At 44.7% G+C, this 14,082-nt stretch overlaps 1 protein-coding gene across 1 annotated transcript in view; it reads left to right on the forward strand.

The window, feature by feature from the left end:
• The first annotated feature begins 2,819 nt into the window (after positions 1 to 2,819).
• The window catches only part of DAGLA (diacylglycerol lipase alpha), a 55,256-nt gene continuing 43,993 nt past the window's right edge, over positions 2,820 to 14,082 (forward strand). Inside the window, exon 1 of the mRNA XM_077287943.1 lies at positions 2,820 to 2,959. The gene's annotated coding sequence lies outside the window, so the exon portion shown is untranslated. The remainder of the gene's footprint in view (positions 2,960 to 14,082) is intronic.

Consider the following 14,082-nt stretch of genomic DNA (forward strand, 5'->3'; position numbering starts at 1 on the left):
GCAAGTGAATCAACTAATGAGCAAACTCAGAGAAAAAAAAAAAAAAAAAAAAATTCTCTGCAGATTTCTTTTCTCTCCTTTCTTCTGCCAATTATTTTAACCCTTGGCTGGCCAAACTGTCATGGTTCTCAATGGCAAGAGACCGTAGTAAAGCATACAAAAGGACTAGCTCTTGGAAGATGGGAACTCGAGCTGACTGTGAGCTAAACCTACCGCACAACTAACAGTGGCCGGGTAGCGTGCCTACGTTTTATCCCTAGACGCCCAGCGCCAGCCGGAGGACTGACTGACCCTAGCAGAGGAAAATACAGACCTGGCTTACCTCTAGAGAAATTTTCCCCAAAAGGCAGACAGTAGCCCCCACATATATTGTCGGTGATTTTAGAGGAAATTGACATACGAAGTATGAAGATAGGTTTAGCAAATTGAGGTCCGCTTACTAGATAGTAGGAAGACAGAAAAGGGAACTTCACAGTCAGCTGAAAACCCTTTCAAAACACCATCCTGAAATTACTTTAAGACTCTAATATCAACTCATGACACCAGAGTGGCAATTTCAGCTCACAAGAGCTTCCAGCCTCAGAAATATTCAAACACAGAGAACTGGAACAAAAATGCAAAAACAATCTTAGGACTACAAGTCCAACTTAGCTGATAGTAGTCTAGGAGCAGGAACATGCAACAGAAAGGCTTCTGGTAACATTGTTGGCCGGCATAGAAATGACTGAGGAGCAAGGCTAAATAGAAACTCCCACATCCTGATGAAAACAGGTGAACAGAGGAGATGAAGCACACAAGTTCAGTACCACCAGTAACCACCGGGGGAGCCCAGAAACCAAATTCACAACACAGGGGATTAGGACAAGCCGCCTGCATCTAGCGTGCCCCGGCCGGAAGCAACGCCGAAGCAGTGGCGGAGCGTGAAAAGGGCGTGGCTAAAGTGTGACGTCACACACAAAGTAAGGACGGGGAGCGTGCAGGGACACAAACCAACGCGTTTCGAAGGATAAGTTCCTTCTTCGTCAGGGCCCTGACGAAGAAGGAACTTATCCTTCGAAACGCGTTGGTTTGTGTCCCTGCACGCTCCCCGTCCTTACTTTGTGTGTGACGTCACACTTTAGCCACGCCCTTTTCACGCTCCGCCACTGCTTCGGCGTTGCTTCCAGCCGGGGCACGCTAGATGCAGGCGGCTTGTCCTAATCCCCTGTGACCAGCGAGTAGCTATCCAGCGGATTCTACCCCTCTGTTCTACCATACTACGGGACTAATCACTGGACACCTCTCGGGAAAAGTTACAGCTACGCTGCGGCGCCATCACAGATTCATGCAGTAAGTGCTTGTGCAATTAATCATTATGTCTGGCGGCATTGCTTTTTAATTACCGTATCTGCACAACTATTCTCCTTGTGTCCACATATTTATTCTATCCACCAACACACCCTTCTAGCGCAGGTGATAACTTTTATATTCTCTTTTTATAACTTAATTTGAGCACTCGAGCTTTCTTTAAAATCTGCAGCCTGTCAGTTCTTTCAGCAATTTTTACTCATTGAAATAATAATAATAAAAAAAAATGCAGCATAACATTTCTGCTGGGTTTGTGGTGACTAAAACTAACATGTATTGTAGACAATGCACACATGTAATCCGTCTGAAAAAGAAAAACGCCACAAAAAACTGCAGCAAATAAACAGCACATTATAGATACTGGCGTACCGCCATAGTTTTTGAAGCAGAAAAAAAAGCCCTGAAGCGCCTTCTTTGACAATTTGTCCTTTTTTTGCAGCCGTTTTGACTCCGGCATAATTTTTTTAATTGTATATATAATATTGTGGCGGCATCCAAGCGGAAGCTTCCAGAAGAATGGTCGAGTCGCTACTTTTAGCCATTTGTGGCTTTGGAAGGGTGAAGTAATTAATAGAAATTACAAACGATGGAAAATATATGCACACAAAGTCCTTTTACATTATTGTGGATATGTTCGTTACTTTTTTTAATGCTTTTTCAGATGGGTTTCAAGCAAATCAGCCAAAAATAGACGTTTTGTGCACACTGAATATTTTGAGTTTTTGGATCAGAAAACGAGTAGAAACTCTGTAAAATTCTCGTAAAAATGTGAGTTTCTGTTTCAAAAAGTCAGCGAAAGGACTCAGTGTGAATACACCCTTTGGCTACGCGCACACGGAGTATTTGGAGGATGTTTTGAGGTAGAAACCAAGCGGAAACTCTCCAAATCCTTCTCAAAAATGCAAAATTACTGAAAAACTTTGAGGTTCTGCTCAGTTTCTGGTAAAAAAAACCCCACAGAGCGCAAAGAGTCGGTGTGCTGTTAGCCTGCGGGGGGCGCTATTTTCTTATTTCCAGAATCTCTAAGACATCGGTCTCTTTTCTGACCGTACACAATCTCCTCAGTGTCCTCCTGTTTCCGCTCCTTCGTGTTGCTATCAGTTATAGACATGTAGTATTTATCTTTTTTATTATTTGTTGTGATTTTTGTGATTTTATAATCTGTCAGTAAGAATGCAAGTGATTTTTTATAACAAGCTGCCTAGAAAACACCAAAATTCCCAGTTGTCCCCCCGGGTATTGGGCAGAAAAATGGCGGCGTTACCCATGGCAACCAAGCCTGCATCCAGTGCAGATTAGAAAATAAAAGCAGTGATTTGATAGGTTGCTATTGGCAACTGCAGCAGCTGTTCTGCATCAGCCCATTCTCCTCACAGTGAGCGCCGGTGAGGTTGTGTCCTCCATCCGGGCTTTCCCCTCTACACCATGACGTCACGACAATCCCAGCGCTCCGTCACGGTGGTGGCGCAGTTGCCATGAATACCGCCGGTGCTAGGAGGGGGGAGGAGGTTCCGGAAGTGACGTAAGGTCCCGCCCCGGTGCGGACGTGCCCCCTGCGCCGGGATCACGAAAAGAAGGAGCCGGAGTGTAGGCGGCATGGAGCCTCCGGGAGGTGAGAGCAGTGATGGAGCTGCAAGGGCGGCTGGGATACGTGGGACCCCTGAGCTGGCAGAGCATGGGGAGGAGCAGCGGGCCTGGGGGACAGCTGTGCATGATGTCACTGGGCGCTGCATGTCACGGACAGCCTGCAGATGTGTGCGCCGCTGTCACCGTGCTGCTGACACCTGATCTCCCGATCACAGCCCGGCATCCTGTCACAGTGCCGCGGAGCACAGCCTGCCATCTGCTAGGATGCCTGTAGCAACCGCTGACCAGGACATTCATGCGGGTCTGATAGATGCTACTACAGATGGAGCAGACCTCTGGAAACTGTCAGCAGGTGCGGATCCATCAGTGATACATGTTAGTACAGATGGAGCAGACCTCTGGAAACTGTCAGCAGGTGCGGATCCATCAGTGATACATGTTAGTACAGATGGAGCAGACCTCTGGAAACTGTCAGCAGGTGCTGATACATCAGTGATACATGTTAGTACAGATGGAGCAGACCTCTGGAAACTGTCAGCAGGTGCAGATCCATCAGTGATACATGTTAGTACAGATGGAGCAGACCTCTGGAAACTGTCAGCAGGTGCGGATCCATCAGTGATACATGTTAGTACAGATGGAGCAGACCTCTGGAAACTGTCAGCAGGTGCGTTTCCATCAGTGATACATGTTAGTACAGATGGAGCAGACCTCTGGAAACTGTCAGCAGGTGCTGATCCATCAGTGATGCATGCTACTACAGATGGAGCAGACCTCTGGAAACTGTCAGCAGGTGCGGATCCATCAGTGATGCATGCTACTACAGATGGAGCAGACCTCTGGAAACTGTCAGCAGGTGTGGATCCATCAGTGATGCATGCTACTACAGATGGAGCAGACCTCTGGAAACTGTCAGCAGGTGCGGATCCATCAGTGATGCATGTTAGTACAGATGGAGCAGACCTCTGGAAACTGTCAGCAGGTGCTGATCCATCAGTGATGCATGCTACTACAGATGGAGCAGACCTCTGGAAACTGTCAGCAGGTGCGGATCCATCAGTGATACATGTTAGTACAGATGGAGCAGACCTCTGGAAACTGTCAGCAGGTGCTGATCCATCAGTGATGCATGCTACTACAGATGGAGCAGACCTCTGGAAACTGTCAGCAGGTGCGGATCCATCAGTGATGCATGCTACTAAAGATGGAGCAGACCTCTGGAAACTGTCAGCAGGTGCGTTTCCATCAGTGATACATGTTAGTACAGATGGAGCAGACCTCTGGAAACTGTCAGCAGGTGCTGATCCATCAGTGATGCATGTTAGTACAGATGGAGCAGACCTCTGGAAACTGTCAGCAGGTGCGGATCCATCAGTGATACATGTTACTACAGATGGAGCAGACCTCTGGAAACTGTCAGCAGGTGCTGATCCATCAGTGATGCATGCTACTCCAGATGGAGCAGACCTCTGGAAACTGTCAGCAGGTTCTGATCCATCAGTGATGCATGCTACTACAGATGGAGCAGACCTCTGGAAACTGTCAGCAGGTGCTGATCCATCAGTGATGCATGCTACTACAGATGGAGCAGACCTCTGGAAACTGTCAGCAGGTGCAGGTCCATCAGTGATGCATGTTAGTACAGATGGAGCAGACCTCTGGAAACTGTCAGCAGGTTCTGATCCATCAGTGATGCATGCTACTACAGATGGAGCAGACCTCTGGAAACTGTCAGCAGGTGCTGATCCATCAGTGATGCATGCTACTACAGATGGAGCAGACCTCTGGAAACTGTCAGCAGGTGCAGGTCCATCAGTGATGCATGCTACTACAGATGGAGCAGACCTCTGGAAACTGTCAGCAGGTGCAGGTCCATCAGTGATGCATGCTACTACAGATGGAGCAGACCTCTGGAAACTGTCAGCAGGTGCAGGTCCATCAGTGATACATGTTACTACAGATGGAGCAGACCTCTGGAAACTGTCAGCAGGTGCTGATCCATCAGTGATGCATGTTAGTACAGATGGAGCAGACCTCTGGAAACTGTCAGCAGGTTCTGATCCATCAGTGATGCATGCTACTACAGATGGAGCAGACCTCTGGAAACTGTTAGCAGGTGCTGATCCATCAGTGATGCATGCTACTACAGATGGAGCAGACCTCTGGAAACTGTCAGCAGGTGCGGGTCCATCAGTGATGCATGCTACTCCAGATGGAGCAGACCTCTGGAAACTGTCAGCAGGTGCAGATCCGTCAGTGATACATGTTAGTACAGATGGAGCAGACCTCTGGAAACTGTCAGCAGGTGCTGATCCATCAGTGATGCATGCTACTACAGATGGAGCATACCTCTGGAAACTGTCAGCAGGTGCGGGTCCATCAGTGATGCATGCTACTCCAGATGAAGCAGACCTCTGGAAACTGTCAGCAGGTGCTGATCCATCAGTGATACATGTTAGTACAGATGGAGCAGACCTCTGGAAACTGTCAGCAGGTGCTGATCCATCAGTGATACATGTTAATACAGATGGAGCAGACCTCTAGAAACTGTCAGCAGGTGCTGATCCATCAGTGATGCATGCTACTACAGATGGAGCAGACCTCTGGAAACTGTCAGCAGGTTCTGATCCATCAGTGATGCATGCTACTACAGATGGAGCAGACCTCTGGAAACTGTCAGCAGGTTCTGATCCATCAGTGATGCATGCTACTACAGATGGAGCAGACCTCTGGAAACTGTCAGCAGGTGCAGATCCATCAGTGATGCATGCTACTACAGATGGAGCAGACCTCTGGAAACTGTCAGCAGGTGCAGATCCATCAGTCTGGCTCTGAAAAAAGTATTTTGCGGATTGGATAAATAAACATATTCTTTTATTCATTTTTTTTTTTTTTTTTTTTCTAAGTAAGTGATAAGAAGAAACTTAATATCTGATTATATCCACCTGAGCATTGGCCGGGACCAGTGCATGTTTATGTGAATATTCTGTGAGACCGTTTTATTTATTTATTTAAAAAATAAGGATTATTATTTTAGCTAGAACATTGAACACCCTGACTTGCAGCACCATTAGCACTTTAGGGATCTGTTTCTCCCCTCCAAATTTTTTTTTTTTTTTATATTAAATCTCCTTGCTAAGAGCGCCTCACTTGTGTAATGGCTGTGTTTGATATTGCAGCTCCTCAGCCACATGCATTTGAATAGGGATGCCTTGCTATACAAGACAGAACTATAGCAGATGCATTTTTTAATCTTGGAAGCCGCCCCTTTTAAAATGTAAAGGGGTCTTAGAGAATACAACTCCACTCTCTTCTTCACCCATATTTCCTTATGACTGTGTATACTGTAACTTTTTATTTATAATTTTATTCAGCTATTTTATAACTATTTTCCTTAAATAGAATCCTTTGATGTGTCAGTTTGAGTAAATATTTGTATTCCACATGTAAGGACAATTCTGGACCTTATTTTCTTATTGCTTTATTGTGCTGTTCCTGTTAATCCTCCTGGAAATGTATGAATAAGATGACAGCCGGGGGATACCAGTTGGGGGCATGCCTCTACATCTGGTTTGTAACACACACCCAGTTGCCAATTTATCCTTTCCTTGGAGGGATAACAGAAGGACATCACCTTGTAGAGTTCTGAGCTCTAGAATTACTTCATAGGGGAATGTATTTTTTTTTACTAATAGACATGTCTGGAGAGGTGACGGGTTCTCTTAAAATGATCTGTTTCTGGGAGAGCTGGGTGACAGCCAATATGAACTGTACAGCTTCAACCCTGGTTGTCGCACTTGTTGCCATAGTAATACAGAAGCAGGGTTATGTATCAATGCAGGTTTGCCTTTCAGGAGCCTGGAAAAGCTGGGTCACACAGAAGCTCTATGCTCCGATGTTGGATCCAGTCCCAGCCTTCGTATCACTCCACAAACAACCACAACATGAGATTGCGGCTTTAGTTCACCGCAGAGAGCACAACAGCAACTGCCGGGAATCCGAATTTGTTGTAAAGTTTATTTCCTGATTAAAATCCTTGTGCCTCCAAGGCTTCTGATGAAATTTGCCAGTTACATAAGTAAATAATTCTTTTCGGAGGTGTGTTTGCATTGGGGCGGTGGTGGCAGTTTTCCCTCCTCTGTATGGGGGCATGATGAAGAAGTGTTCTGCACAGGCACTGGCATGTGTTACTTGGAAGACGTCAAGGTTCCATGTGTTTGTATGGTTCAGGGATGGCCTGTCCTTTTTTCGGAGAGAGCCTGCTTCTGGCTTCAAATATTTTTCTACCTACGAGGTGACCTTGTTTTTTTTCTCCTGAAATTGGCCGGATCTTGAAATACCACATTGTTTCTGGCCTGCTGAAGTGTGCGAGGTAGTGCCCACCGCAATACACGGTCACATCCGAATGGCAGATGCCACTGCCATCACTTTGGGAGAATCGCACAAATCGCAGTTACATCATCTGGTAATGTATCACCACAACCTGGTAGCTGGGGGCTGCTTCAATAATTTCCTATTGCTCTTCAAATTTATCCCATTAGTATTGGTTACCCGTCAGCAGACTACAGGCTGCCATAAAACCGATGTTTCTGCTAATGGGTTCTCGGTTCTGTCCCTGCAAGTCATCTGATCACTCCTAGTGCTGACGGTGAGAGTACACATCCAATTTTTACTGCATGGACGACTATCTGATGTTTTTGGGGGTTACATGACTCTGACCCGCAGTTGGGGGAGGAAAGATGGGTCAGGCATGGTGGATTTCAGTGCCTTTTTATTCTTTTATTTCCAGGGTTGAAAGGTTTCTGGCAGCAGCTTACTCCCCTCTCCCTATTGAAAACTCATGATCAGCCGAGTATACTCGTAGGGGGAGAGATGGCTGATAGCCTAGCGAGTGATTGTCTGACAGATCTGTTGTGTATGGCTGAACCGAGCATATTAGAGTCCTACAACCTCTAAATTTAGAGTGGCTGAATGTGGCCACCTCCGGTACCGCTGTGTACCTCTGACGTCGGGCACGACCATGTTTAATTAGATCTGAAAATGATGTACGGTAACTTGGAAAAACTTCCTACCTGATCACCAGCACTGTAAGGATCCCAGTATGTAATCAGAGCATCCTGTTGTGGGAAAATATACCATATATATATTTTTCTCTCTAACTGCTACAATTTGGTTTCTTCTAAGAACATATCCCTTGGCATAAATAGGCTTTATTGTCTACATTGGTTAGGTCCCCTATGGCCCCTACACACGACACAAGTCTGTGCAACGCACCGATTTCAACCTGTTCGGCTGACCATCTAATTTGTATGGGGTTCTCCCACTCTCGACAGATATGTTGCAGCTGAGAAGGATCTGCCCTGTCGTATCTCAATGGCCGCTCCATTTGTTCGGTGATATTAGACAACGCGAGTGCACAGACGAGACAAGGGTTCCAGTATATAGGGGTGTCAGAAGAGAGAGCTGTCCGCTGAGCGAACCATTGGTCCACAGATACCTAGTGTGTGTGGGCCAGTCTTAGGACATAGGACATGTGACTAGTGGGATTCCTGAGGTCAGCAGTCGGTGGTTTCTATTTGCCCTTTGCGGTATAATCCATATAAAACAGCGGGCATGTGTTCAAAGCTGAAATGCCAATCCTGTATAATGAGCAGCACTCTAGGTCATATTCTGAGTTCTAGTAGACAAAGGAACCTTTTCCCATTAAGCTGTATTCACACATCTGCATGAAATATTTGTGTGCTGCGTTTTTATTTTTATTTTTTGAGTAAAGTAAGATGTATTTTAGACATTGGTCAAAATGATGGGACTGAGAATGAGACAGGGTGGATAAAAATCAATGTTTTTTTAAAAAAATCAAAAAAATCGGATTTTTTTGATTTAAATCGGATTTTTTTGATTTAAATCGGATTTTTTTCAATAAACTGCTTTTTGAGGAAAATATTTTACCATCCAAAGGTTCTTCCATCATGAGATAAAGCTGAGTTGTTTAACTCAGTAGAATAAAGGCTGTATATGTGTAACATTCACAATGCCATGCTCTTCCAGAGGTTTCTGTAGGATGCTGACTATCCAACAAGTTTGGGCATGTCAACTGAATGGAAAAAGAAACTAAACCAAAAGTGAAACCAAGCTAGAAGTGTGGAATTAAAGGGGCAGTATGAACAAAATGTGGAGGCTATTAATAGTTTATACAATTAAGACATGCTGCTTTTAAACACCTACCTATTGCCATATAGTAAAACAAAAAAGATTTTTACTTACTTTGGGGTCCCCCCCTCACCCTGGCATTAGATCGTTGCCCCTAGTTTCGTCCGTGTAACTATGGGTGCACATGCGCACTGCTCTCACTTCTCATTTTAATCGTGATTTATATTTAAAAAAACCTTTTGATTTAAATCAGTGATTTAAATCATGATTAAAATCATGATTTAAATCGATCCGATTTAAATAGAAAAAAATCTTTTGATTTAAATCGTGATTTAAATCATGATTTAAATCGGCGTGATTTAAATCAATCCACCCTGGAATGAGATCCATGAAACTTGGAGCATTTCCTATCCTGATCCAATTTTGAGGATGAGAATAGGATATGCTCAATGGGTCTGTGTGCTGCCAATAAAAAAAAAAAAAAAAAAAAAAAAAAATCAGACAGGACCCCCAGCACTTGACATGGATGTGTGAATGCAGCCAGGGTTATTTATCTGAAGAGCGTGCGGCCGCACAGCAATACATGGAGCTGCACGCTCTGCTCTGGAGTGCCAGAGCTTGGTTTTAACCTGCGAGACTCGGCCGTATCTCGCTGTAGTGTGACTCCGGCCTTATAGCCAGTATCAGAGGGCGTTATCTGAAGAAGTGGTATGGCTGTATAGGTGCTAGTCCCCAAATAAAAAATATACCTCTGTTGTAGAGATTCGATGTGCCAGTCAGAAGAAATCTAGTGTAGAAACTGGAACTATCCTTAGGGTGTGTCAAGTGGAAAATGGAGTCCGCGTGCCCTTGCACGCCCCCCGGGGTGCTTGGAGTCCGCACGCCCTTGCACACCCCCAGGGCGCTTGGAGTCCGGGCGCCCTTGCACACCCCCGGGGCGCTTGGAGTCCGCGCGCCCTTTTACGCCCCGGGGCGCTTCCGGCTTCTACACTAGATTTCGCATGACTGTCACATGAAATCTCTACAAAGTAGATATCCCTTTTGTTGGTGGACTAACTCCTGTAAAGCCATACAACTACTTCTATATGTAGTATTGTGCTGACAGTTTCCCTTAAATTATCGTGATGATGATTAAATTGCAGGGAAATTCAGATCCTCCAGTCTTGGGTATGTAATTGCCTCATATATTATTTAAAGTGTCACTGAAGGTGGAGCTTCACTTTCATAAAGTTTCTATTTGACCCATCATCCATTATTTCCAAGCCCCCTGGCTCTTCTCTTGCGCCGCTGAAGCTTGGTAGATCCTCTTTTCTTTAATTACAGTTGCGTAAACAGATTAGCTGAGATTTTATTACAATCAAATTAGCACGCCTGGAGATTACTCCTGTATTACAGCCTCAACCTAATCACCGGGCTTAACTGGCTGAGATCACGAGGTCGAGTTGTGCGGACTGTCCTCGCGTATCTTCAGGGTACGGACAAGTATTAGAGAAGGTTAGTAAATGTCGGTGAAGATGTGCGCTCTTGAGGGAGAATAAATAGGAAATGACTAATGACTACATGGACATCCTGTTACGGCTCCTCGTGACATTGTAAAGCTGTGACATTCTTTTTTATAGGCTAAGTGGGAATGTGTCACAAGAGAGATGTACACTGATCCCCCTCTAAGAGCCATTCCAAAGACTAAAAAACCTAAATGTGATTTTTGAACCTGTCCTTATACAGACAGGCTTGTCATTTGCCTCCACAGTATCATTCTTATTTCACCTGTGCCTCTTACCATATAATCAGCTGCTAATCCAATTCTTTAAGGCTGCCCATGCCTCACAGTTGCTATTTTAATTTTTCATGAGAAGGCTTCTAAATGACAGCTTGTATCGCCAATGCGGTTATTGGCTCGAAATTAGTAGGCCCTCGGGCTAGGCCTGCACTGCATATTATCCTTGTCTCTATAACCTATAATAGACTTTCTCTCTTGCTGCTCTTTGCCTTTCATGTTGCATTTTTAATTTCATGAACTGATCCTCCTAATGGATAAGTATCTACCTGTATTTCGTAGCATTGAGGTCACTAAGAAATGGGCAATGTTGAGGACTCTGGTGGTCATCCAAGTAAACTTAGTGCAGCAGATGAGGACACATTATGATTCACTTCAAATTGGAAGATGCCCAGCAGTGCCATCAGCTCAGAACTGGCAGCAACCAGTGGGACACAGCTAGACCCTTCTACTGTTTGGACAAGTTTGGCCAGAAATTGTCTTCGTGGAAGAATTGTTGTAAAAAACCATACCTTTTGAAATGGAATCAAGGTCAGGCAACTCAACCATGCATGAACGCATAGGACCCGATGTGCAGAAAAATGAAAGCTGGAATTACTTTTCAGCAAATAGAGTTGGGAATATGATCAGGATCAATGGTGTCCTCAATGCTGAGAACTACAGGCAGATGCTTATCCATCCCTGTAATACCATCTGCTAGGCATCTGATTTGGCTCCAAATTTATCCTGTAGTAGAACAAGGACCCAAACATACAGCCGTCATTAAGAACTATCTTCATAGTAAAAAAGATCAAGTCCTGGAAGTGATCATATGGCCGCACAGAGCCCTGATCATCTCCGCATGATCCAGTCTGTCTAGGAATACATGAAAAGAAAGAAGGAGTTGCACAAGTGACATCCACAGACGAGCTGTGGTTTGCTCTCCAAGATGTTTGGAGCAACCTCCATTCTGAGTTCCATCCTAAACTGTGTGTGAGTGACAAGTACCTAGAAGAATTCATTCTATTGTGAAGACAAAGGAAGGTCACACTAAATAACCTCATTTAGGTTTATTTATAGTTCATTTACTTTACATTTTGTTAATTGATTAAAAAAAATCTATTCTATTTTTGAGGTCATTGTTATTATGCCGCTTTTTTTCAAACTTTTGCACAGTACTTTTTTTTGATCTTACAAATGTTTTTCAGCTACATTCAAAAACTATATTAAACTTCAGAATTATTGAAATAGATGACAGCTGAAATATGGTTAGTTTTTTCGCCCAAAACAAACAGTGCCTCACCTGACTACTGATTATTTTTGGTACTGCACCCAGGCGAGTTGCTGTTTCTAAAATAGTGACATGCTTTCCTACTTTTGGACAATCCCTTAAAGCTAACTGGCCTGTAAAATAAACATTGTGCTAATATATAGAGCATGGAGAGCTGCATTATTGGCCAAAAACGTATCTGACCCAGCTATATATGTATACTGTTCAAAAAAATAAAGGGAACACTACAATACCACCTCCTAGATATCACTGAATGAAATGGTCCAGTTGGAAGTCTTTATTCGTTACATAGTGGAATGCGCTGAGAACAATACAACATAAAAATGATCAATGGAAATCAAAATGAATATCCCATTGAGGTCTGGATTTTTAATGATACTTAAAATCAAAGTGGGAAATCAAATTACAGGCTGATCCAACTTCAGTGGAAATGCCTGCAGAAAAGGAAATGATGCTCAGTAGTGTGTGTGGCCTCCATGTGCCTGTATGTCCTTCCTACAACTCCTGGGCATGCTCCTGATGAGGCGGCGGATGGTCTCCTGAGAGATCTCTTCCCAGACTTGGATTAAAGCATCCGCCAACTCCTGTACAGTCTGTGGTGCAACGTGGCATTGGTGGTTGTAGCGAGGCATGATGTCCTAGATGTGCTTGATTGCATTCAGGTCTGGTGAACGGGCGGGGCAGTCCATAGCAGTTCTTGTATGATGAAGGCATTGCTGCTGACACACTTCAGCCACATGAGGTCTGTCATTTTCATGCATCAGAAGGAACCCAGGGCCAGCCGCACCAGCATATGGCCTAACAATGGGTCTGAGGATCTCATTCCGGTACCTAATGGCAGTCAGGTTATCTCTGGCTAGCACAAGGAGGGCTGTGCGGCCCTCCAAAGAAATGCCACCTCACACCATTACTGACAGACTACCAAACCGGTCATGGTGGAGGATGCTGCAGATAGCAGAACGTTCTCCACAGCGTCTCCAGACTCTGTCACATGTGCTCAGGGTTAACCTGCTCTCATCCGTGAAGAGTACAGGGCGCCAATGTCATATCTGCCAGTCTTGGTGTTCTTTGGCAAATGCCAACTACACTGCACAGTGTTGGGCTGTAAGCACAACACCCACTTGTGGACATCGGGCCCTCATGGAGTCTGTTTCTGACAATTTGAGCAGATATGCATGTTAGTGGCCTGCTAGAGGTCAGTTTGCAGGGCTCTGGCACTGCTCCTCCTGTTCCTCCTTGTACAAAGGAGGAGATAGCATTCCTGCTGCTGGGTTGTTGCCGTCCTATAGCACCTTCCATATCTCCTGGTGCACTGGCCTGTCTCCTGGTATCTGATCCATGCTCTGGACACTGTGCTGATAGACACAGATACCCTTCTTGCCCCAGCTCACATTGATGTGCCATCTTGGATGTGCTGCCCTACCTGAGCAACATCTGTGGGTTGTAGACACCGCCTCATGCTACTGTACAGTACCTCTAGCTGTGAGAGCAATGACCAAATGCAAAAGTGACTAAAACAGCTAAAAAGGATGAGAACCGAGAAATGGTCTGCGGTCACCCCCTGCAGAACCACTCCTTTATAGGGGTTGTCTTGCTAATTACTGAACATTTCTACCTGTTGTCTGTTCCATTTACACAATAGCAAGATAAATTCATTCACAATCTCTGTTGCTTCATAACTGGACAGGTTGATTTCACCGAAGTGTGATTGACTTGGAGTTACATTGTGTTGTTTCAGTGTTCCCTTTATTTATTTATTTTTAGCTCTATGTTTGTATGTATATATAATGTAATTTTTTTTTTAACCTTTGTAGCTCTGTGTATGATGAGTGTTCCCTATCTGTCGCTCACATTTCTCGGTTTCAGCCCTTGGCCATCATAAAAGCCGCCCTGACTAAATATCCTTACAGCATATTGACATTTCTCACTGCATTATAAATATGGAGCCGGA

This window comes from Ranitomeya variabilis, chromosome 2, assembly GCF_051348905.1.
Source record: "Ranitomeya variabilis isolate aRanVar5 chromosome 2, aRanVar5.hap1, whole genome shotgun sequence".
Taxonomy (NCBI): Eukaryota; Metazoa; Chordata; class Amphibia; order Anura; family Dendrobatidae; genus Ranitomeya; species Ranitomeya variabilis.